The sequence below is a fragment of the Eulemur rufifrons genome, chromosome 24 (assembly GCF_041146395.1).
Source record: "Eulemur rufifrons isolate Redbay chromosome 24, OSU_ERuf_1, whole genome shotgun sequence".
NCBI lineage: Eukaryota > Metazoa > Chordata > Mammalia > Primates > Lemuridae > Eulemur > Eulemur rufifrons.
The window spans coordinates 2133768-2155198 of NC_091006.1; positions in this window are offsets into that span (position 1 = coordinate 2133768).

Here is a 21431-nt window from a genome sequence, read left to right on the forward strand (position 1 = left end):
ACATTTCCACACCCTTGTCCTCAGCTGTGCAGGTGAGCTCTGTGCCACGTGTGGCTGAGTGTGGGTGGCCTGTGTTGTGTGGACGGAGACGGCTTGGTGTGGTTTCCTTAGTAACCTGAGCAAGCTGGGTTTTCACAGGCGCCTGGCTGGGGACGGCCACTTCACCTGACAGGTGAGTGCTGCTGGGACCAGGCACCGGCCTGACCACGCTCAGGAACAACTCGCAGAGCCGGGAGTAGAACATCCAGACACCATCTCCATGGGGAGGGTTTCCTGAGGCCTGGGGACAGCGTCACCCTGTATCTGCAGCTGCAAGGACTGTGGGTTCTTCAGTCAATTCAGAGGACAAGAGCCTGCCGGTCTGAACAACTGAAAACTCAAGCACCTCCTTCCGTCACTAGGCCATAGACGCAGCGTCCGACACCAGCTGTGTCCAAGAGCAGAGGCGGCCAGGCGTTGTCTAGATCCCCCTGTCTATCCCGGGCAGTGGCCCCCAAACCGTGGCGTGCAGCAGCCTCACCTGGAGGGAGGAGCCCCACCGCTCCTGGGTCAGGAGTCTGGGCGAGGCCTGAGAATCTGCATGTCTGACAAGGGCCTTGGGGACCGCAGTCGCCATGGGCTGAGCCGTGGTCTCCCGGGGAGCCGTGAGTTCTGGGCCCGGCCACCCTGCTCCACCGTGTTGCTGCTCCGTCGGCTTCGCTTCCTCTCCCAGAGTCAGGCAGGCAGAGACATGCGGGCAGCTTGGACGGGGTCTCTCTGCAGGTGAGTGTCCCCTTTCCCCTTTCTCTTGCCACACCTCCTCTTCGTGCGAGGTGCGCCACTCACTCTTCTGCCGTTGGCTCTTCTGTCGTTGCCCGGTCACCCTTTGAGCGCTTGTGCTCATTCACGTGGTGGCATGTCCCTTCCGCAGCCTTCCCTCGGCCGCCCTGTCCGGAGAGGTCCCGAGAGGGTGTGACCAGACGAGCTCTGGATGACTCCTAACCAGGCAGTCAACTCGGAGGGGGACGAGGAGGCCAGGCTGCGAGGGGAGGCTCCACGACCCGGGAGGAGCAGAGGGGAGCACGCCACGGGCAGGGCGGGCACGGAGAGAGAGCAGGAGCAGAGACGTGAGCACGTGGGGTCCCGCAAGGCAGTCAGAGCCCAGAGCCGTGCAGAAAGGGGACGTCACCCAGAGACACGATTTTCACCGAGCACTTGCTAAGAGCTGCCAAGTTGAGATTTGGGGACAGTTTTTCGTAGTGAAGCCCCCGTCCCAGCCCCCTCTGAGCCGTGGGATGTGTCAGTTAGTGGAACAGTGGGCAGAGCCGCTCCTGCTACCTGATTAATTGTAAGTTTTTGTTTATTTCTTAACAAAACTTATTTTCTTTTGTGTAATTTATGTGGCTACTTGAATTCTCCTAATCTCTTCTTGTACATGATACACGTCACCAAATTCACCTTTGGAAAGGTGATCATATAGTTAATTGTGCAAATCAGGCCCTTTTGGGAGTGAAAGGGAGCCTAGTTAGTATTATGGGATGACAGAGAAATTGGGTCTATCATGGGAGAAGCAAGGATTTTGGCCATTCCACCACCAGGCAATAGTGGTGGTCAGAGGGAAGCTGCGGAAAAGGTCCCAAGGGTGAGGCAGAGGGGCTGGAGCCGGGGAGCCCCCCACTGCAGAACAGCCTTCCTGGGCAGGTCACAGGGTGCAAAGTGAGACCCCAAGACCTCCAGCCACCAGACCCAGAGCGGCCTGGGCTGAGACCCAGGATGCTGATTCGTAGCTAAGCTGGGGAGCACCCCTGGGAAGGTAGGTGCCCCCTGTTTTCTTGCCATCGGTGCTAGGAACTTGTTCTATGATTTTGTCAACTAACTTCATCTCTCTGAATCTCAGTGGGCTCATCCGTAAAATGGGAGTGTAAGTTTTCTAGTATCTTTGAGGTGTTAGGAACTCTCATGTATTAGAATCCAATAGTGCAACACTGGTTTGATTTAGGAAGGCATCAGCAAACTGCATTCGACGGGCCTATCTGGCCCACTGCTTGTTTTTGTCAATAAAGTTTTATTGGAACACAGCTGTGTTTACTAGTTCATGTATCACCTGTGGCTACTTCCTCACCAAGATGGCAGAGTTGAATCGTTGCAACAGAGACTTAATGACTTTTAAAGCCTGAAATATTTACTCTTTTTGCAAAAAACAATTGCCACCCCTGACTGAGAAGAAATATACTGATAAATCAGAGTGTAAGGGATTCAAGAAGCTCCATGTTGGAATATGATGCTGACCCAGTCCTGCTTCTGAATGATGCTATCTGGCATTTTTTCTGACGATTTTAAAAATATAAACTTTTGGAAATTTTTTGGAAGTTTCTTCTGCTAACTTAATTAGAAAGAATAAAAATATCGGTAATTTTGCTACTCAGATGCTTCCACTATATACAATTTGACAAATTTCCCTCCAGTCTTAATTCTATGCATTTAAGATCACAAAATTTTGTATTTTGCTTTTTACCTGTTATATGATTTAAATTATTTCCTTTTGATTGAAGTATCATCTCAATCAGAAAGACTGATGCCTGGTGATATTCCATTTTATGAGTGCATCATGATTTATTTAATCATTCCCATATTGTTGAACATTTAGTCTTTTATTTTTTGACGTGTCACTGCTGTTTTTATATATGGAGAACATCTCTGTGCACACATCTTTGTGGTCATCACAGATTATTTCCTTAGAAGAGATTCCAGAAAGAGCCATCACCAGATGAATGAAACGACTGTCTTTTAACCCCAAACATGAGAGTCGTGTTACCTCATTCCTCAACCTGCCGAAGAGGAAAAATCAAGACGTGGTCATGAGACTGGGTCCTGCCGACTTCTCACTCTGGGGGCCTGTAGCAAGAGCTCAACAATGCCCAGGGGGAAGGTGACAGGCTCTGCTTCCCCTTCTTCATGGCAGTCCTCCCCTGGTAGCTGGACAGAAAGTGCCACTACGACTGGCATTCAGGCCTCCAAACCAAGTCAAGAGACTGGCCAGAAACAAACCACATCTGTGTCTTCAAGGCAGCCCTTGACAGCCTTCTGAACACAGGTACGGAGACGTCAGAGAGTCGGAAACCCAGGGCCCCCGACGACGGTGCTGGTGCCCACCCTCGGAGGGGTGGGTCTCCTGCCTGCCTCCCTCCCTGCCTGTCCCGGAGTCAGAGGTGAACATCCTTAAGCCTAATGGGGTAAATGCTTATTACACTACGAGCTCATTTGTAACATAAGGCACCTACCACTACCAATCCTCATGCAAAATTGCCAATTTATGGCAACAGTCCTTGTTTAGAAAACAAGGCTATCCAAACACTATAATTACAGCGTGCACCGCAGCCGAGAGTTCCCCGCATTAATGCACAGGCTCCAGATACATTCGTCAAATAGAGTTTTTTTTCCTCTTTGCCTTCTTCTCTGGGTACTTTTAAGTTCAGGGACAGAGAACATGTCTTCATTAGAAACATTAACATTCACAGGCTGTAGTAAATTTTGACAGTGAAAAGGTCTCTGTAACCTTTAGTTGTGCAGAAATTTACTTCCCAAGAAAATTACATCTGGCACTGTCTTAATTAATGCTAGCTTTCTTTTCTGAAAATTGTGGGCTTGTCAGTAAAAAAGGCAGAAAAACCTGAATTTAAAAGGCTGGACACAAAAGACGCGGAGAAATGAAGCTCTGCGAGATTTCATAATATTGCTCTGTTTTTGTTCTACAGTAAGAAGATGAAAAGATCTCATTTGATTTTGCCAAATGCAGCAACATACATGTAATGTAGAATTGATTTGCATTTTCCTCTCTTTTGTCTCTGAGTTTTATCATGTAAAGTGTGCTTGGGAAGGTATTCTATTTTAAAAGCAATAGGTCAAATAGAATCTATACCTCCAAGGGAAAAAAAAATATAATGTATGACTTCATTTTTTTAGCCTTTCTCTAACTGCTCGTATTCATTGCAGCAAACGGTAAGAACTGTGGCTGTTTCCTCACGTGAATTTTGACTATCTGACACCCTCTCTTCCCGGTTTGAAATGGGTTCCAAGTAGGATGGGAGAGTTTGGCGTCAGCTTTGGGTGTTTCTATTTTACGTGTCTCGGACTTCTATTTTGACAATGAGATGCTTTTTGCTTTCTTTGGGGTTTAGAGATGCGTTTGGACTTTTTTTTTTTTTTTTCTTTTTTCCTTCCTTGTTTGGCTTTGCATTTTGATTGTCTAGTATAACCTTTCTCCAGTTTGAGGAAGAAGCCTCGAATATGTAGTTCTAGGTCGTTCTTTCCAACAGCACGCTTTTTGAGTCACGTGACATGAAACGTACTTTGTAAAATGTCTTGGCTCTGCTGTGTGTGTGAGACCAGAGGACTGGAAGCAGGTACGTGGTTTACCTGGAGAAACTGCCTAGCCCTCCAGGCACCTCTGGACTCTGAGGCCGGGAGACAAGAGGTGACCTGTCCACAGGCACGTGGCAGAACTGGACTCCGCTCGCAGCCTTCCGAGTCCTGCCCATGGCACGGCACGATACCCTCTGCAAAGACACTCTGAAGGAAGGACTCTCAGCTATTCAACCTGCATCACGGTGATGCCTAAGACAATAGCGATGGAATCATTGTTCTTGATTTGGGGCCAATACCTCTAAAACTGTGGTGCAGCACCGCTTTGGGAACTTGGAGGCATTTTAGCGGTATCCAGCCAGCCTTTAATCACGACAAACTGCCGCTGAGAAAGGGCCTTTCCGGGCGCTCCCAGTCCTCCCGAGGTCACGGGAGACGGCTCTCTCTGGCTCCAGCGTATCTCGAACGCCTGGGTGGCACTGGCCGCTCACCCCTTTTAACGGAGAGAGGAGGCTTTGGGCTTCACCAAGCCTTCATAGAGAGCTGGAATTTAATTACATGGTTTTGCTTCCATTATACGTTTTTTTTTTTTTACCATTCTTTCATATTTATGGTAAGTGCTATTAGTTTTCTATTCATGGGAATGATATAAAGCTTCTTTTAAAAATTAAATCTATGTAAGTAAAAACAAATGAATATAAATTAAATAAAAATAGTAAGTAAAACAGAGTACCAGCGGTTCCTAGGCGTGGCCAAGAATGGGGAGGTTGGATGAAGGCTTGAAGTTCAAGTTGGGCAGAAGTTGCCGTAGGAGACAGAGGTGCGTGAGAAGGAGGGGGCCTGTTCTGGGCCCCCGACGGGACACGTCTTCCCCGACCCTCCGGGAGCTGTTTCCAGGAAGACACCCAGTGCACGTAATTTACGTGTGTTCATCGAACGATTAGCCGGCGCCTCTCCCCTGATTAATAACTCACGGTGGAGCCTGTCGGAGCCGCCCCTCCTGTCCGCGCTCACAGACGCTCCCGCTGCTCCCTCACGGCCTGGTAGGAGGCAATATTTTAAGATAAAAGGATTATTAAAATAGGGTGTGCGCTTGTGTTCACACTCCCGTGTGCTGCTTTATCGGAGTTGTTGTCGAGTGCTATGTAATTTGATAAATTATAACGTATTTATAAATAACACCTCGGGTTAATGTCCTCGCACAGTTTTCACAACTTAGCATCGCACGCTGAACGCGTGGGCCAGTCGAGGGAGAAGGGGTCTGACACGCGGAGAGGAAGGGGGGCTGCTCGCCAGCGCGGGGTGGGCGTGAGCCTCCCCTCAGACAGCTGCCTGCTCGGGGTCACCCGTGTGCAGCGGGGCGTGCGGGCTGTGGAGGAGCCTTGGAAACCGTGAGGTCTGGGGGTCTGTAGGGGGTCAGCACAGGTCCATGGGCGTCTGTGGTGGTCAGTGGGGTCTGTATGGGGGGCAGTAGGAGATTGTTAGGGACTTGGGGGGCCGGGGACAGTGGGGGTCTGCAGGGCTGGGGGTGCACGGCTTTGGGAGGGAGTGACTGCAGGCTCTGAGCAAACGTCACTGTCCAGACGGCCTCTGCAGCTGCCACCTCCCTCTTTATATTCCACCTGGCTGGCTTGCGACTACTCAGGAAATTAAGCACTGTCCATTTGAAAAATTAGAGCTAAAACCAGAAGAGAGAAAATCAAAAGATCTGAGATGAGCCAGTTACTAATGTGGGATTTGGCTCTGCGTGTCCGGGCAGTGAAGGCAAAAGAAGAGCCTGAGACCGGCACTTCCCGGACCTCGGTGGGTCTGCAGCCCACCCGGTGTTCCCACACAAACCCAGGTGGAGATGCAGGTGAACCCGGCGGGGGCCTGGGGCTCTGCGTCTTCAGCTCCCGGAGACCACGCTTTGAGCAACGACTTTGGGTGAGCTGGCGCTCGCAGCCTGCAGAAGGGAGCCGGCAAGCCCATGGGCAGAGATGAGCTCTGGGCTGGAGATGGGGCAGCTCAGTGCCACCCCTCGGACCACTGGGTGCCTGGAACCCAGTCCCGGCTTTCGCAGAAGGTTGCAGCCAAATGGAAAGATGCTGCCTGGGAGGGACCAGAGTCCAGGTCTCGACTCTGTCCAAACCTCCCGCAAGCCTCCCTCTCCCAGCCCTCCCCCTCTCCCACCCTGAGGGAGCCTCAGTTTCCCAACGGGGAGGTTAGGCAAGAGGCTCTTAGAGCTATTCTAGGATTTCAGTTTCCCAGAATAGACAGAACCTTTAGCAGTTGGCTTTAATATGTGTGAATGTCTCAGACTTGGTGTGAATTGGGGAACTCCTATCCCAAAATACCTCCCTCACTTCCAGCCAAGTTGCCTGAAATACCACCACGAGTACGGCATTCCTTTGGGGACAAAGAGGCTCACTTACAAAGTGTAGCAGTGCACAGAGAGGCTGCAGGCCTGAGCCCGTCTGGCCAGGCCCTCCTCCCTCCCCGCAGGACAGGAGAAGAACAGCTGCCCATGGAGAGAGGACAGGCTTCCGGGGCACAGGCTGCCCTCCCCCACGCCGTCCCCAGGTAGCCAGTGAGCCCCGCTCTGCACAGATAATGGCGTCCAGCCTCCTCTGCCCAGAGACCGACGCTCCTCCAGGCAAGCCCGAGTCTGGGAGGTGCCAAGCGCGGCGGGGTGGTCAGAGCCGCAGCATCCAGGAGGCCCAGGACTGTGGCATATACTTTCCAAGCAGTGTCCTCTGGTCTCCAGGCAAATGCTGTCCTTTCCCTGTGGCTGTGCAAAGAGTGCTGTCCGTGGGCACCCTTCCCACTCTGGACCTTCCGTCCAGCCCCCACGTGCAGAGGGGGTCCTGGGAATGGTGGACCCCGACCTTGGACTTGCTTGGGGCCTTGGCTGAGTCCCTGGACCACAAAAGCTCCCTCCCTTCCCGAGCGCTTCCTGAGGGCTGTTGCACCAGCCGATGCTCCACGAGGGCAGAGAGCTCTGCGGATGCTCCTGGTTATCAGGGAACCCTGGAAACCAGAGCCTGGAAAGCCCTTTACATCACATGGACCAAAGGTTTCGAAGTTGGGACCCCTGGGCTTCCAGGGGCTGGCGGATAGACTTGCAGGGTGATCATGGGCCTACGCCCCTGAAATGGAATATTACATGTGCCATGCATTTCCATTTCAATGGCATTCTCCAAAGGGTTTTCAATGCTAAAACAAAATAAAATAAACCAGAGCAAAAAGACTTTTATTTACAGATGTATCAGCTGAGACTGAAGAGGGGGAGGGGAGACTGTACAGGTTCACACGGGGAGGCTTCTGCGGATGTTTTTCTCTGCACCAACTTCACTCCCAAGCCTCTTTTCTGATGCACGCTGTTATCTGAGAAAAGGAAAGCAAAGCAGGGTCTTTCCTGGAAACCTGGGCCTCCGGAGCCAGATGCCGAACGCCAGCACGCCCAGCTCCCCAGCCCTGCCCGACCCCTGATGAAGAGGGGACCTGGGACTCTCCCACACCTGAGTCCTCCCCCAGCTTCTGGGCTGGCCAACCTGGCCGGGGCCTGCCTCCCCCCACTGCTGCTCCATCCATTCCCTGGCTCCACTGTTTGTGTCCCAGTCCTGGGGCAGTCCGCTGCCCCCCATGCATTGTGCCAGAGTGTTCCGGATGCTCGCACGCACTGTGCACATCATTTCTGCCCTGCGCTGAGCTGTGCAGAGGGCCGGAGGGGAGCAATATATTACCACGTTCTTTGCCTAACAATTGGTAACACATGACACTTGTATTTGCCCCAAGATAATGTACAAATATGTTTTACAGGGTTTCCTAATGATAATCATGATATTTCATTCTTCTTGCCCTTCTAATAACGATAACAGTCTAGCATTATTATTTTTTTTAACTGTTCTCGGCGAGTGTGACATTCAGTTCGGAGAATGGAATGTCAGCAGGAAATCCATATGTGCTCCCCGAAGCTGGGAGAAGCCCCTTCCATTTATTTTTAGGTTGCAGGAGAATGAAGTGATCTCACCTTATTATTTCTTCCCCCTTAGAAAGGTGTTTGGCATCCGGCGCTTCTCTGACGTTTACGGAATGTGGCCTGAGGTTTAGGCGACTGGATTGTTTTGCAAGCTGTCCTGATCAGAGGACGGGGGCTCGGTAGACATCCGGGGGCTCTCATCTCAGGGTGAGGGCCGTGGGAGGGGAGAATTCCTCCCTGGTGAAAAGGGCTCCTTTCACAGTGTGCTTTATGTGCCGAGCGAGGCATGGCTTGGACCCTCAGCAAAAAACCCAACTAATTAGTAGGTAAAGCAAACACCTCCAAGTTTCCTTGTAGACACTGGGTAGAAACACCTGCCCCCACGCCCACACACTTTGCTCTTTCTGGGGACACGTCTGACTGCTGACGTGTTTGTTCATCCTTGTCTTCCATCATTGGGAGCCTTATTTTCAGGGATAAACACTCAACAGGAAGCATAAATACACCATTATTAGCAAATGGCCCTTGCAGGCAGGCTGAATACCACGTTTGAGCTGTTCACCAGAAACTGTGCATAAGAAACGAAGGTTGATCAAAAACCGAGGAAGAGAAATAGAGACACAACCGTGATAAAGTTGGATATGATAGAGGCTTCCGTTAGGACAGAATTTTTTATCTCTCTCCTTACATTTCTTAGTTTTAAACTGTAGTGTAATTGTTCAAATTATCTGAGCTATTTTAATTTATTGATTTTTTCCTTCTTTTTCTTTTCTTTTCTTTTTTTTTTTTTGGTGGAGTGACGCAATTGGGGTAAAGTGTCCTCCCTTTGGTCAATAAATGGTGAGGTTCTAGTGCACTGAGGCCTCCACGGCGGCCTGACAGCTCGGGGGGCGGTGGCACAGCTGTCACCGGCTACACCAAAGCCAGGCCGGGATCTGATTATTTAGGGAACCGGGTACTTGTGTTGATGAGCAAAATGAAATCCTCTGAGAGCAAAATCAATCCTTTGCAGGGACCCCAGGGCATCGATCCTGGTGGACACTGACAGGCGGAGGCTGCTGAGCTGTCTGGAATGACCGGCAGGAGTGAGCGCGTTGGTAGAGTTTTAGGGTTCTGGTGTTTATCGGCAACCCTGCACTCCCGTGATTAATCACACTTGCGAGCCGTGTGTGCCGTGGAAATTGACTGCGACGCAGCAGAAGCAAAGTTTTCGGTTACCCTCGTATAATAAATGGAAGCTATATCCCTAAGCAGAATTGTCTTCAGAATTCCAATTTGCCTTGTTAGAAGTGTTGTTTATACAGTAGTTAGCAAAAACGCAAGTAATTACGTGCAGAATTCATTCTAAGCAATTCTTTATTTCCCCTCCATTCTTCATTGGTTTTCCATCTTCATTACCCGATATTTTGGTCGATCTCAGCAGAAACATGACTTGGTGAGATGTGGGTGGGACTCGGCCCCGGTGACTTTTGAGCTGCCCAGATCACTTCCGGTGGGGGGTGACAGTTTCCTACCGGCCAGCTGGAGGTCCCGGCTCCAAGGACAACGCAGGTACGACTTACGGACTGTGTTTCATTTCACAAAACAATATTTACCTGTGGAGAAGATGGCTTTTTATTTATTTGTTTGTTTATTTATTTCTGAGCCGGGAGCCCCGTTTTGCAGACACGTGGTGGGGGATAGCGGGGCCACATCTGTTTTGGTCACTGCAACCAGCAGGATTTTATTTCATAAACATCATCTGAGTCCGGAATTCAGCTTCTGGGATGCAAATTCTGTTGGAGTGAGTAACACTGCGGAGGCTGGTGCCAACCCCAGCGGTGGCAGTGATGCAGCCAGCGGCGGAGACCCTGGCCCGGAGGGTGGGCCGTCTGGGAAGGTTCCCACTGCGGAGGGGACAGGACAAGGGCAGCTGGCCAGGGGAAGCCCTTGCGGCAAAGCCCGTCTTCCCAGAGGCTCCTGCCCCCTCATCCATATCTATCAGGAGAGGCCTAATTATAGAGCTGGGAGATTTTAATGGCACAGGGAAATTTAAATGCGGTGGAAAATATGAATATTCCTAAACCAGCAGTCAAAATACGAAATGATTGGCTTCCGAATCAATGCATTATAATTTCAGAGCGCGTCCTCGAAGGTGGAGCCTCTCTCCCTGCCCAGGAGGAGCTCGGCGTGGGCAGGCGCGCTGTGATCAACGCCGCTTCTGCGTTTTGCTCGGCAGAGACTGGCTTCCCCCGCCCCGGCCCCCAACCTCATTCTGCCGCCTCGCCGGCGCCCCGTCCCTCTGAACAGATTGCAGGTGACAGCGGGAACAGCCGCGGGCCGGTACCTGACAGGTGCACTCGGGGCGCAGCTCCGGCTCCCCTGGGCCTGCGGGAAGCGGAGGGCGTCTCCGGAGTGGGGGGCCGCACTCTTCTCTCCAAAAGCCGTCTCCCTCTCACGCACCCAAATCCTGCATCCCAAAGCCAAGATGCCCTTTTAACTGCAGGTCCTGCGGGGGCCTCACCCGTCCCAGCCTCGGGGGCCAGTCGGGGGCCCCTTTGCACGGGCTCCTTTTGCCCCCTGAGAGCAGCCCCTATATCTTTACCTGTGGAGGAGATAAGGACGTGCCCCAGCTGCTGTCCATGCAGCCCTCAAACTGGAGAGTCATGCCGTAAATCCTGTTTTATTTTATGGACAAATAAATGCTGAGGTAAAATATTCCGGGACCGTAGCTCGAATACTTGCCGTAGCAGCGGTCCTGCAATAACCGCAGTGACATTAATTTACTGCATTGCGCCGTGGGAAGAGGGAGAAGGAGGGAGAGGGGCATTAAAAGAGAAAAATGACTTTCCCTCGAATTTATTGGGACTGGCCTGCCTCATTTTCAGCCATCATTAGTTGATTAGGCCCTGATGACAGTGCGGACAATTGTGCCGGAATAGTCGGCGGAGAGACGCCCTGGAGGTGCCGTGTTAATTGAGATGATGTTCGTCTTGCAGCCACTGAGCAGCACTGAGGACAGCGAGGGCGGTGGTCAGCGCGGTGGAACGGAGCGGGCGGCCGGTCTGGCCAGAGCACGTGGCCGGGGCGGGAGGGCTCGCCGCCCCCACCCCCATGGGATCACGGCCTCCAGGGTCCTGTCACTCCGTCTGTGTTCCCAGCGCTGCCGGAGAACCCATCACCAGAGGATGAAGCAGGCGTCTCTTCGATCCCAGGTGTGCCGCCACCGAGCAGTGGCAACCACGAGGGTCCCTCCGTAATCACTGGCCTTGGGGACTGAATGAGTCTGAAGGATGCCGTTCTGGAAGGCTCCGGGGTGCATCCCCAGACCAGAGCTGAGACCAGCCCCCCCGCGCCCCCACGTTCCCCAGGCCGCCCAAGCTCGCTGCGTTGGCTGCTGTCGACGGTTACTCCTTACTCGGACGCAGAAGGGAACTCCGTCGGCAACCGCGACCAGGCAGGGCGCGCCGGGCGCTGCGAGGACCTCTGCCCCCCGCGGCGGAGGCGGAATTTCACGTCCACAGGTTCCACTGGCAGAAGTTTTGCCCGCGTCTGCACCGCAAGGACAGCTCTAGCTATGTGATCTTTGCTTAAACATTTTCGGAGACCCACACTCACTGTCTCCTCGCAGGGCTAGAGAATGTCTTGCCCAAGGTGTTTAGGAAAGGAAATGGAATCTGACATTTTTTTTTTTGAGTGATTTAGTAAAGGCTGCCTACGTTCCAAGGCACTTGACAGCCATGATCACACTTAATCTCCTTATACTCCATTTATCCCCACTTAGGGTCAAGGAACCGCCGCTCAGAAAAATGAACCCACCAGGTACCCCACGGCCTGGAGGAGCCCAGAACAGGGAAGGGGGCAGCGGGGGGTGGGGGTCTCTGCTTCTCAGGAGACGGAGGTTGCAGAAGCTCCGGGGTCAGACCACCAAGGCTGGGGTCCGGCTGCACCTCCTGCTTGCCCCGTGACCTTGGATGTTCCTTCTCATCTCTCAGCCTCAATCCATGTGTCTCTAAAACAGAATTAAGTACAGGAGCCCCGTGATGTGGTCTCAGTGTTTGTGATTGTCCGGGGGTTATTAGCGGCTGTCTTTCTTCAAGGCCAAGTCCCCAGGAGGGGGGAGCCACACCGGACTTCTCCAGCTCCCAAGCACGTGACGAGGGAGAGTGTCCTCATTCACCCCACCTCCACCCCACGGTGCCTGTCACGTCTGGACCACAAGACAGATGCTCAGGCCTGAAGGGTGACAAATCCACTCACAAGATACAGCTTGCTAAGTGGCAATGGCCTTTATTCCCTGACATCTTTCCAGACTCTTGAAGGGATTAGGACTGGATTAGTTTGAGATGAGCCTGGCTCTGCCGTTATCACCTGTTTATAGGATAATGACATTATCTAGTTTGTCCCATAAGGGCCTCCATACGTAGGAGCTTTGTTCTCTTTGATCTGAAGGGCTGCAGGCAACGTATCTTTAAATCTAAACAAACCCACTGAAGCCTCAAGATAAGCGGCCAAAATATCCAGTGGGAAGAAAGGAGAGTCTCCTTTCCCCGCTTGCTCAATGCAAACAGAAATCTTAAAATCCTGTGCGCACACTCAGAACCTAAACTCATCTTCCTGTTTTCACCACTGGGTTTCTTGTTTCTCCCTTCACGTGTGCACAGCACTCTGAAGTCTGCAGAGCTTTTGCAACCCTTCTTAACGCGTGTGATCAGCAGAGCAGTCTGAGAGGGGGGCGGGGCGGGCTCAACACCCATTTTACAGGCTGGGATACGAAGCTGAGGCTCGGGGAAGCCGAGGAGCTTTGCCAACACTCACGTCATTTCTGAGAAATGAGCCAAGATGAAACCCAGCTCATCCTGAAAACTCCAGCACTCATTTCACCGCCTGAAGCCGTCTGGGCCTGACCCCTCCGCCCAAAAGGCTCTCCTCAAAGACGACCCTCATCACGCATCACAGCAGACATCTGCTCAGACAGATGTTGCAGGAGATCCTTGGCCAAAGTCCCCTTCCTGGTCTCAAGGCTTCCCTAACGCCCATCATGCATTTTTCAAAATTATCTTTATTGAGGGTGTAATTCACATGCAATGTAAGGAATCTGTTTTAAGTATACCAACCATTTGTTAAGTTTTGAAAAATGTATACAGTCGTGTAAACACCCCCACAATCAGGATTTGGAATGTTTCCATTACCCCAGAAAGTTTTCTCATGCCCAGACCCTCTTGCCTCCAGTCCTAGAGCTTCTGACACCACATCTTTCTGTGGTTTTGCCTTCTCTAGAATGTCACTTAAGTAGAATCCTATAGAATGCACTCTTTTTTTTTTTATGTCTGGTTTCTTTTACTTAGCATAATGCTTTTGAGATTTAGGCATCGTGTTGTGTGTTTAATTCGTTTGTTTCTTTTTATTGCAGAGTGGTATTCTACTGCATGGATGTACCATAAACCAGTTTATTCCCCGCTTGTGGACATGTAAGTCATTTGCAATACAAGGATATTCTGAATAAAGCTGCTGTGAACATCTAGGTACAAATTTTTGTATTAATAGATGCTTTCATTTATTTTGGGCAAATACTAAAAAGTGTGATTGCTGAGTCATCTGATGAATGTATATTGACTTTATAAGAAACTTCCCATTTTCCAAAGGGGCCGTATTCCCACCGGTGATGCGTGCGTGTTCCGTTTGCTCCACATCCTTGGAGACACTTGGTATTGCCGATCTTTCTAATTTTACCATTCCTGTGTGTGTTAGTGGTGTCTCGTTGTGGTTGCATTTGCATTTTCATAAAAAGTAACAATGTGAACATTTGTTCTTGTGCTCACTTGACTTCCGTAATGTCTTCTCTCGTGAAAAACCTGTTCAAATCTATTGCCCATTTGGGGCGTCTATCTTATAGTTGAGTTGCACCAGTTCTTTATATATTATGGGTGAACCTCCCTTTTTGGATATATTTAGTAAATATTTCCTCCTGGTTTGTGTCTTAAATTTTCATTTTCTTAATGGCATCTTTCAGAGAGTAAAAGTTTTTACTTTTGATCAGTCCAGTTTATCAGTTTTTTTCTTTTATGGTTTGTACTTTCTTTGTCTTATCCAAGAAATTTTTACCTTGCCCAAGATCACAAGATTTTCTCCTCCATTTTCTTCTAGAAGTGTTCATTTCTGTGTATAGCATCAGGTAAGAGACGAGGTTTATATTTTCCATATGGATACATTGTTATTTCAGCAGGATTTAGTACAAATTTTGTTTCTCCATTGAACAACCTTGGTAACTTTGTCAAAATTCGATTTACCATGTATGTGTGGCTCCACTTCTGGACTTTTTTATTGTATTCAATTGATCTGCATGTTTATACCAATATCATATTATCTTGATTACTGTGGCTTTATAGTATTAGGTCGGTGCAAAAGTAATTGTGGTTTCAGACTGTGAATTTTTACATCATTATAACTAGGCTCAAGCACATCTTTATTAATCAAAATGGGAGCCATTAAAATCAACACAGTTTTGCCAATGAGAAATAAGTTTGTTTATTCCTATAGCATAAAAATCCATGCTTCAGGATTCCACAAACTGTTGGAGAGCATTTTCTCCATCCTGCTCGTGGTAGAAGTGTTTTCCTTGCAAAAAGTTGTCTAGATGCTGGAAGAAGTGGTAGTCGGTTGGCGTGAGGTCAGGTGAACATGGCGGATGAGGCAAAATGTTATAGTCCAATTCGTTCAACTTTTGAAGCATTGGTTGTGCAACCTGCAGTCAGGTGTTGTGGAGAAGATTTAAGCCCTTTCTGTTGACCTATGTTGGCTGCAGGTGTTGCGGTTTTTGGCGCATCTCATTGATTTGCTGAGCAGACTCCTCAGATGTGATGGTTTCGCTGGGATTCAGAAGGCTGCAGTGGATCAGCCCGGCAGCAGACCACCAAACGGTGACCATGACCTTTGTTTGGTGCAAGTTTGGCTTTGGGACGTGCTTTGGAGCTTCCCCTCGGTCCAACCACTGAGCTGGTTGTTGCCAGGTGTCGTATACAGTCCACTTTTCATCGGATGTCACAACCCGATAGAGAAATGCTTTGCTGTTATTGAGTACAAGAAGAGAAGATGACACTTCAAAACGACAATTTTTTGGTTTTTGGTCAGCTCATGAGGCACCTACTTTTTCAGCTTTCCAATTTGCTTCAAATGCAGAACAACGGTAGAATGGTCGACATTGAGTTAGTTCTTCAGTAACTTCTCCTGTAATTGTAAGAAGATCAGCTTTGTTGATTGCTCTCAGCTGGTCATTGTCAACTTCCAATAGTCACTGCACTCCTTATCTTCAAGGCTCTTGTCTCCTTGGCAAAACTTCTTGAACCACCACTGCACTATACGTTCGTTAGCAGTTCCTGAGCCAAATGCATTGATGTTGCGAGTGGTCGCTGCTGCTTCACGGCCCATTTTCAACTCGAATAAGAAAATGGCTCGCATTTGCTTTTTGCCTAACATAATTTCCATAGTCTAAAATAAATATAAAATAAACAGCAAGTAATAAGTCATTAGCAAAAAAACAGAAAGCGAGAAATGTGCATTAAAATGATGTATAACATAACCACATTTATTTAAGAATGTATGCCAATATCAAATGGCAAATTTCAACAACGCTAAAACCACAATTAATTTTGCACCAACCTAATAATTCCCAAAATGAAGTAGTTTAAGTCCTTCAACTTTTTATTTATTTTTTTTTTTTTTTGAGACAGAGTCCCACTCTGTTGCCCAGGCTAGAGTGAGTGCCGTGGCATCAGCCTAGCTCACAGCAACCTCAAACTCCTAAGCTCAAGCGATCCTCCTGTCTCAGCCTCCCGAGTAGCTGGGACTACAGGCATGTGCCACCATGCCCGGCTAATTTTTTCTATATATATTTTTAGCTGTCCATATAATTTCTTTCTATTTTTAGTAGAGGTGGGGTCTCGCTCTTGCTCAGGCTGGTCTCGAACTCCTGAGCTCAAACGATCCGCCCACCTCGGCCTCCCAGAGTGCTAGGATTACAGGCGTGAGCCACCGCGCCCGGCCAACCTCCAACTTTTTAAAAAAACTATTTTTACTATTATAGGGCTTTTACATGTCCATATAAATTTTAGACTCAGCTTATCAATTTTTACATTAAGCCTGCAGAGATTTTTAACTGGAATTCTACTGAATGTATAAATCAATTTGAGGAAAAACTAGATATTAATATCTTTGTTTTCCAACCCTTAAACATGGCATACCTTCTAATGTAGATGTCTTTGCTACTTTATCTCAGCTCTAATTTCTAGTTTTCAGTGTATAAAGCTCGTACATTGTTCATTTCATCCCTATTTAATAATTTTGATACTATTATAAATTGCATTTAAGAATTTTACTTTATAAATGGGTGTTTTATATTTTTATATGTAAGCTTCATATCCTGCTACATTACTAAATCCACTTATTAATTCTATCTTGTTTTATAGATTCCTTGCATTTTCTTCACAGATTATCATATTATCTGTATATCTTTTAATTTTTTTGACTTATTGAACTGGACGGAACTTCTACAAATTTTAATAAAAGTAGTGAAAGCAGATATCCTTTCGTTCTTATCAATCTTAGGGAAAGAATTTAATCTTTTATCATTAAATATGATGTTACCTGTAGGTTTTTCATAGATGCCCTTAATCCAGTTAAGAAAGTTTTTTATCATGAATTTGTGCATATTTTGTCCAGTGCTTTTTTGGTGTCTATTGAAATGATTGCAATTAGTTCTGCTATGCCACTTAAAATCTTACAAGAAAATCCACAGTACTTATGGGAAAATTGGGGTGATGGGTACAACACTCAAAAACTTCATCAGTAACATGCAGACAAAAAGATATGACCCTAATAAAAATGGCACCACTGTTTTGCGTGTGTTTTATACACATTACTGCATGGCTTATTTCAGCAGGGAGCAAGTTTTTGTATCTAGTGTTTCTCACTGAAAAAATTGTGCATCAGCAAATGCAAGCTCACATTGTTCCTAATATATCAATTGTATTGAAACAAATTCATGTTTCAAAACAAGTATTGCAGAATTGACTGTACTTTTTTTCTCTTTTAACGTTTGTTAATAAGGTAAATTGCATTAATTAATTTTGAGGGTTACACGAGTCTGCCATTCCTTAGAAAGCCCATTTAGTTACTATGTTTTATCACATTTGTATTTTGCTTAACTTGATTTGCTAAAATTCTGTTAGGGATTTTTATATCCCTATTTATAAGGTGTATGAATGTGTAGTCCTCTTTTATAGTAATGTTTTTGTTTGGTTTTGATATCAAGTTAATACTGGCTACATAAAATGAGTGGGGATGTATTTCTCCTCCTGAAATTTCTGGAGCATTTGTGTTAAATTAGTATTGTTTATTCTTTAAATGGATGGCAGTGTTCATCATTCAAGTCAGCTGGGCCTGAGGTTTTTTTGGTCAGAAGCTTTAAAATTATGAATTCAACAGTTAAAGGGATATTCAGGTTATCTATTGATTTTATAGTTTGTATCTTTCAAGGAATTTGTTAATTTTATGTAAGTTGTTGAATTTACTGACACAAGTTATTTCAATATCGCTTTATTCCCCTTTCAATGTCTGTAGGATACGTAATGATGTCTCTTCTTTGGCTCCTAATGTTGGTAATTTGTGTTCCCTTTTATTCCCTCTTTTTTTATTGATTAGTCAGTCTAGAGATTTCTTAATTTATTGATGCTTTGAAGAATGAGACTTTTCACAGATTTCTTCAATTGCCTGTTTTCTATTTTGTTAATGTCTGATCTTTATGATTTCCTTTCTTTCTGCTCACTTTGGGTTTCAGTTACTCTTCTAATGTCTTCAGATAAAAGTTAAATCATTGATTTTAGTCCTTTCTTCTTTTTTAATACAAACATTCAATGGAATAAATTCTCTTCATCTCTGCTTGAGCTATAACCCACACATTTTGGTACTGTTTTACTCAGTTCAAAATACTTCCAGGGAATAATATTTTTTTATTCCTTTTATTTCTTTTTGACTCACGCATTATTTAGAAGTATATGGCTTAATTTCTGAATGTTTGTGGATTTTCCAGATACCATTCTGATTTCTAGTTAGCTCAACTGTGATCAGAGAACATACTCTTTATGATTCTAATTCTTTAAATCTACTGAAACTTGTTTTATGAACCAGAATAGGCACTATCTTGGTGAATGGCCCATATAGACTTCAAAAAAATGTGCGTTCTACTCTTTTAGGGTTTTCTCTAAATGTCTCTAAATGTCACTCAGTTTTGGTTGATTGATAGTGGTGTTCTGGTAGATGTTTAACTAATATCTGTACAACTAATATGTGTATATAAATTATATATATAATTATATTTATTATATAAAATTATTGGAACATTTGTCTCTTTTTCCCACCTCTTACTTATTTATAACTTCTTTCTCTACCAGTGAGAAACTCAGCTTCCATTATCTATAAACTACTAATTTATTTGCTCAACTATTGTGTATGTAAAGTAGTTTTGGAATTGCTAACCTATATCCCTGTGAGGAACAAATTTACCCCCCAGGGTTCTGTATTTATGTAAAGTTCTTTTTGTTTGTTCTCAAGTTAGCACATTTCTTTCACCCCGGTGGTGACATTATATCACATACTTTTAATAAAGTCAGATTCATTTGTCATAGTCTACATTCTACCCTGGGGTTCTTCAACAATCTGGTTGACTTTTTAACAAAATTTCATACTATACAGTTTGCTCTTTGTGGTGTAAACTTCTGTGGATTTTGGGAAAAAAAGAGTCATGTGTCTACCACCCTGGATCCATACATAAGTTTCATCCATTCTTAAAATTCCTTTGTGTATCTCTTTGTAGTCAACCCTGTCCTCACTCTCTAGCCTCTGGCAATCACTGATTTATTTTTTGTCCCCATAGTTTTGTCTTTTATGTAACATTATATAAATGGATTCATACAACAGGTAGCCTTTTGGTCTGACTTCTTTCCTTTAGAAGAATTTATTTGAAATTTATCCATTTTGAATAAATCAATAGATCATTCCTTTTTATTGCTGAATAGGGTTATTTTTGTATCCCTATGCTGGTCTGTTTATCCATATGTCTGTTTATTCATATACCTGTTGAAGAACTCCTGGGCTTTCTTTTACTTTTGTCTTCTCTATGACCTATATTTAAAGCGCATTTCTTTTACATAATGTATAGATGGGTCTTACTATTATATCCAACCTTACATCCTTTGTCTTTTAATTAGAATGTTTAGACCATTTACATTTGGTATAATTTTCAATATGATTTAAGTTTATCACATTTACATTTGTTTTATCTGTTCCTTGTTCTTTTTTAAAATCAGCTTTTGGATTAATTTTATTTTTTATAACTACATTGTATTTCCACTACCACTGTTTTCTTTTTGTGTTTGTTGCACAGTTTACAGCATACACCTTTAAATCATCACAGTTTACTTGCAAATGATATCATGCCACTTCACATATTTTATAAGAGTCTTACAATGGTTTGCTTACGTTTCATACCTCTCTTACTTTTTGCTCTGGTTCCCATACATTTAATTACTTTTATTACTAACTTTTAATGTGAAGGTTCTGGACTAAGAGAATGGCCTCTAATCAGACAGCCAGGATCAAATCCTGGCTCGTACTGACTTGGTGTGTGGACTTAGGTAAATCACTTTACATGTCTGTTCCCCAGTGCCATTGTTTGTAAAATAGTCTGTAAAATGTCAATGTCTACAAGTGTAATGTGAGTAAGGACTGATGTGTGTGGCCCACCATACATGGCACACGTGAAGCAAGGGGATGCAGTCTCTCTTGCACACCAAACACCAATTAAGGTTCTCAGGAGTGAGCAGCTGAGAGCATCCAGTTCCTCAGCTCTGAGCACACTCCTTGCCTACTATTCATGGTCTGACCCTTCATGACACCAGGAGGCAACAGCAGATGCCAAAACGAACCACAATACCAAACAGAGGGAGCCCATCTGTGTAAACACCAACACGTATAACTTATTTCTTGCCAAGAAGGAAATTAAATTAAAAATCATTTGTACTTTATTTGAACTCGGTAAATCACAAGGGCTAGGTTACAAAGGAAACTTGCTTCTGCAAACTCCAGGTGTTGAGCCTGGTGGGGCTTCTTTCTGCAGACAGCAAGCAGGATGCCTGCTAGAGAAAGGAGGCTTTGGGGCTACCTGAAATTCCTACTTCCTAACTCTGCCGGCTGCCTCTTCCCCTGAGCTGTCAGCTTTCTTCTGGGGGGATGGACAGGCTAGTGCACTTGTGAGGTGAGCTGTGGCGTCAGACACACCTGGCTGGGTGGCGAGTCCACACTCACAGACCCTGGGTCAGAGGGAAGCCCAGGATGGGGCTGGACCAACAGCAGGGCCTTTCCACACCCAGGAGCTCAGAGTGCCCAGACTGCTGGAGCTTGGCGACAGGAATGAAACCACCCTGGTGGTGACCTGCATGGACAAACCTCATGGACCATGACAGGGTGGTCCTGCATGGACCAGACAGGTGGTGCACGATTTAGTGGGGGGACGCCATCAGGGAAGGGAAGGTGTGGTGTAAAAGCATCTCTCTGCCCCTTCCCCCTCCCCACCTGCATTTAGCTGAGTTTGTGCAGGTTAATCCAGCTTAGCGTTCCACAGTGTGATTTGACTATGACAACAACTCCCTCACGACGTACACCCAAGGCCTAGCGTTTCACAGTGTGACTTGACTATGATAACAACTCCGTCACGACGTACACCCAAGGCCTCAGTCTTCTTTAGTGATTTAAACTTTCCAGAGCTCACTGCGATCGTGGTTGCATTTAACATCCCAACAGTCCATCAGGCACCTAGGGTCCAGCTTTAAGGAGCAGCGTCCCTGCACAAGCGTCGAGCTGCTGGTCCCGCCACACCCGGCAGCTTCCCGAGCTCCCCAGATGTTCCAGGCCCTCCGTACTTGGACATGCAGCTCCCTCCCTCTGCTGCTCTGCAAACTCCTCCTCTTCCTTCAAAAGCCAGTTCAAGCCTCCTGTCCTGAAGTCTGCCCTGATGCCCTGTGGGGTGTGTCCTGCAGACCCGATGCCTGATGGCCTTGCGCCCCTGAATCTCCCTCCCTCGGGCTGTGGATGCCCA